This window comes from Schistocerca gregaria, unplaced genomic scaffold (assembly GCF_023897955.1).
Source record: "Schistocerca gregaria isolate iqSchGreg1 unplaced genomic scaffold, iqSchGreg1.2 ptg000186l, whole genome shotgun sequence".
Classification (NCBI taxonomy): Eukaryota; Metazoa; Arthropoda; class Insecta; order Orthoptera; family Acrididae; genus Schistocerca; species Schistocerca gregaria.
In genome coordinates, this window is record NW_026061733.1 from 262,501 (window position 1) to 267,500 (window position 5,000).

Here is a 5,000-nt window from a genome sequence, read left to right on the forward strand (position 1 = left end):
GGTGGCAAAGAGTGCGCCGCTGAGGATATAGAGGGTCCGTCCCCCCGCACAGTGGTGACGGTGTGCGGGTAGTGTTTCCGACACCTCTTCCTGCGGTGGCAACTCTGGGGCAGAGTCGATACTCGCCCACTGGTGGAAGGTAAGCATTCTGCTTTACATCAGTACATAACTAATATTTCAGTCGTCTGACGTCCCTCCTTAGTAAATGATGCAGGACCACATACATAGATGATACATACTGTAAACTGGGGAGGACAGTGTGAACCGCACTCGACCCAGTCACCCTATCTCACAGTCCACTCTGTGTGTAACAAAGCGAAAGCACCAAAGCACTATCGTTCAACAACATCCATTTTATCCTCGCTGCCACAGGACACTATCCAAACAACGACAAGAGGAACGTCACGTCCACTAATAAGACAGAATGTCTCACATCACCCGCAAACAACGCAGCTCAAATCAGCCAGCAACACCCACAGTGGTCCACCCAGTATCAACACAGGACGCAACGCCACGCCACAACACAAAAGGTACAAGTAATAAAATACCCTTTGGCCACACCCCTTATAAAGGCATCGAACCAACCCACCACCTGACACCAGCCAAACGTACATCCTGATTTGACACATCTCTGGCAACCTAACCCACGTTGGCCCTTAACCTAACCCACGTTGGCCCTTAACCTAACCCACGTTGGCCCTTAACCTAACCCACGTTGGCCCTTAACCTAACCCACGTTGGCCCTTAACCTAACCCACGTTGGCCCTTAACCTAACCCACGTTGGCCCTTAACCTAACCCACGTTGGCCCTTAACCTAACCCACGTTGGCCCTTAACCTTACCCACGTTGGCCCCTAACCTTACCCACGTTGGCCCTTAACCTAACCCACGTTGGCCCTTAACCTAACCCACGTTGGCCCTTAACCTAACCCACGTTGGCCCTTAACCTAACCCACGTTGGCCCTTAACCTAACCCACGTTGGCCCTTAACCTAACCCACGTTGGCCCTTAACCTAACCCACGTTGGCCCTTAACCTAACCCACGTTGGCCCTTAACCTAACCCACGTTGGCCCTTAACCTAACCCACGTTGGCCCTTAACCTAACCCACGTTGGCCCCTAACCTAACCCACGTTGGCCCCTAACCTAACCCACGTTGGCCCCTAACCTAACCCACGTTGGCCCCTAACCTAACCCACGTTGGCCCCTAACCTAACCCACGTTGGCCCCTAACCTAACCCACGTTGGCCCCTAACCTAACCCACGTTGGCCCCTAACCTAACCCACGTTGGCCCCTAACCTAACCCACGTTGGCCCCTAACCTAACCCACGTTGGCCCCTAACCTAACCCACGCTGCACCTTAACCTAAGTTACGCTGCACCTTAACCTAAGTTACGCTGCACCTTAACCTAAGTTACGCTGCACCTTAACCTAAGTTACGCTGCACCTTAACCTAAGTTACGCTGCACCTTAACCTAAGTTACGCTGCACCTTAACCTAAGTTACGCTGCACCTTAACCTAACTTACACTGCACCTTAACCTAAGTTACACTGCACCTTAACCTAAGTTACACTGCACCTTAACCTAAGTTACACTGCACCTTAACCTAAGTTACACTGCACCTTAACCTAAGTTACACTGCACCTTAACCTAAGTTACACTGCACCTTAACCTAAGTTACACTGCACCTTAACCTAAGTTACACTGCACCTTAACCTAACTTACACTGCACCTTAACCTAACTTACACTGCACCTTAACCTAACTTACACTGCACCTTAACCTAACTTACACTGCACCTTAACTGTCACATGTAACGTCACAGGAATGTAGCTTTGCCTAACAGCAACCCTCTGAACATAGTTCACTGCTTGGATCCTCTGGTGTCATGTGTATTTCTTGATGCCATGGTGCGTACCCTCACATAAAGGTCTTTCGAGTGTTGCGTACTTTCTACACAGTCCCGCTAACCACTGGAAGGGTGTACCGCTACAGAACGAATATCGCCCTCCCCTCCTGCCCTTCCAAGCTGGTCGGTCAGGCGTTTGTTTGTGAAATGAGCCTTGCAGCTGTTCAGTTGCATTCGGTTGTCGATGCAGTCAGTGTACGTTGTGGTACGGCCTGTGTGGACTGTCCGCTGATGTACGCGTAACCCACACTGATCATCCGTCGTTACGTACTGAGTGACATAATGTGGCACATGCTTGACCGTACACCGGCTGCGCCCTACAATGGCGAATCATAAGGGCCATATGTTGTGCATGATGCTACTTGTCTCGTCTCCCCATTACAGCGAGATTGCACTGTTGTACGCCGTACAGACATGTGGTAAGTAGGTACGGACGAAAGTATTGCATGTTGGCCCCCCCCCCCCTCCTCCCTCTGCCGGGAATCAGCGTGAGCCGTCTGTTGATGTAGCGACGAGGGTTTTCCTATTTAATCGTATTGCCCCACACAACATGATAGCACGGTGGACCGCGTTCCACATCTGCGACATGCTACAGAGGCCGGTTGACAGTCGACCGCGCAAGGGACATTGCACACGTGCGCGGACCATCTTCCACGTGTTCTCTCGTGTACATGCCGCAGTGTGTATGTGGGCTGATGTAGCGTGTCGTGACACATAACATGCAGGCATGCCAGAATCGTAGATTTCGCAAATGTAGATTGACGTATACGTTTGCTGCCAAAGATCCGCAAATGAACTGGAAATCAGTTGTTGAGCGGTTGTTCGCGCTGCAGGTGCATCGGTGATAGCGACGATCGGTACATCTGTGAACCGGTTGTTTCGGCGGTACCCGCCATGCCCCCGAACCTGAGTTGGCCATGTGGGTATGAAGCGATACGAGGCTGTGGCTTGGCGGGACAGTCCCCGGCCGGTGAGGGGGGGCCGCCCGGCGTGCTGGCCGCGCGCTGCGTGAGCGCACGCACTACAGCCGGCTGGTGGGGGGCGCCCAGTGGCAGGAGCGCCGGCCGACGGGCCCGGCTGGCGTCCCAGCTATGCGCCGGCGCACCCTGCGCGCGGCGCCAGGCGGCCAAAGTGGGTTCTGCCGAGCCCGGTGCGAAGCGCGGTGGACATCTGCAGTGTGCTGGTCCGATTGCGGACTGTGTGCGTTGAGGATGCGCCGCCGCCCGGCACTCGGCGTCGCGACGCCGTCTGCTGCTCGGTCGCCCCCAGCGGTTCTCGCAGGTGGTTTGTATCGCAGCTCTGCGGACGTGTTGGCGCGTGCGCTGTGCTGGGAGAGTTCGCTTCTGCACCCAAGTGGGGCTTTGCCCTTCTGTGGCGCTGGCGTTGGAGCTGCCGGTCACCGTAGGTGGCGCGTGTTGTTTCCCGCCGGCAATGCCACGACAGCACGCTCCCGGGCCTCTGTCGGCAGCGGCAAGCTCAGTTGGGAGCACGGGTGTTCGCACTGAAAGCGTCTACTCGCCTATCTCCGGGCGATTGCGCCTCTCTCGAACCCGACCAAGTACTTAGGACGGCGCTGCGCGCCGCCGGGACCTGAGAGGGTTTCGAGGTGTATCGTGCAGGGGAGCTCAGCCTCCTCCTGTTTGCAGAATAATTGAGCGGACGCTTGCGTGTTCGCGCGGGCCCTCGGGACACACTCCCGGGCGGCCGGCTGCTCAGCTCTCGTTGACGCAGCTCCCTGGTTGATCCTGCCAGTAGTCATATGCTTGTCTCAAAGATTAAGCCATGCATGTCTCAGTACAAGCCGCATTAAGGTGAAACCGCGAATGGCTCATTAAATCAGTTATGGTTCCTTAGATCGTACCCACGTTACTTGGATAACTGTGGTAATTCTAGAGCTAATACATGCAAACAGAGTCCCGACCAGAGATGGAAGGGACGCTTTTATTAGATCAAAACCAATCGGATTGGCTCGTCTGGTCCGTTTGCCTTGGTGACTCTGAATAACTTTGGGCTGATCGCACGGTCCTCGTACCGGCGACGCATCTTTCAAATGTCTGCCTTATCAACTGTCGATGGTAGGTTCTGCGCCTACCATGGTTGTAACGGGTAACGGGGAATCAGGGTTCGATTCCGGAGAGGGAGCCTGAGAAACGGCTACCACATCCAAGGAAGGCAGCAGGCGCGCAAATTACCCACTCCCGGCACGGGGAGGTAGTGACGAAAAATAACGATACGGGACTCATCCGAGGCCCCGTAATCGGAATGAGTACACTTTAAATCCTTTAACGAGTATCTATTGGAGGGCAAGTCTGGTGCCAGCAGCCGCGGTAATTCCAGCTCCAATAGCGTATATTAAAGTTGTTGCGGTTAAAAAGCTCGTAGTTGGATTTGTGTCCCACGCTGTTGGTTCACCGCCCGTCGGTGTTTAACTGGCATGTATCGTGGGACGTCCTGCCGGTGGGGCGAGCCGAAGGCGTGCTTGCGCGTCCCGAGGCGGACCCCGTTGAAATCCTACCAGGGTGCTCTTAGTTGAGTGTCTCGGTGGGCCGGCACGTTTACTTTGAACAAATTAGAGTGCTTAAAGCAGGCAAGCCCGCCTGAATACTGTGTGCATGGAATAATGGAATAGGACCTCGGTTCTATTTTGTTGGTTTTCGGAACCCGAGGTAATGATTAATAGGGACAGGCGGGGGCATTCGTATTGCGACGTTAGAGGTGAAATTCTTGGATCGTCGCAAGACGAACAGAAGCGAAAGCATTTGCCAAGTATGTTTTCATTAATCAAGAACGAAAGTTAGAGGTTCGAAGGCGATCAGATACCGCCCTAGTTCTAACCATAAACGATGCCAGCCAGCGATCCGCCGCAGTTCCTCCGATGACTCGGCGGGCAGCCTCCGGGAAACCAAAGCTTTTGGGTTCCGGGGGAAGTATGGTTGCAAAGCTGAAACTTAAAGGAATTGACGGAAGGGCACCACCAGGAGTGGAGCCTGCGGCTTAATTTGACTCAACACGGGAAACCTCACCAGGCCCGGACACCGGAAGGATTGACAGATTGATAGCTCTTTCTTGATTCGGTGGGTGGTGGTGCATG

At 54.2% G+C, this 5,000-nt stretch overlaps 1 non-coding gene across 1 annotated transcript in view; it reads left to right on the forward strand.

The window, feature by feature from the left end:
* The first annotated feature begins 3,641 nt into the window (after window positions 1–3,641).
* LOC126304787 (small subunit ribosomal RNA) overlaps window positions 3,642–5,000 on the forward strand; it is a 1,893-nt gene continuing 534 nt past the window's right edge. Inside the window, exon 1 of the ribosomal RNA XR_007553178.1 lies at window positions 3,642–5,000. This exon is cut by the window's right edge and continues 534 nt beyond it. This is a non-coding gene — a ribosomal RNA (small subunit ribosomal RNA).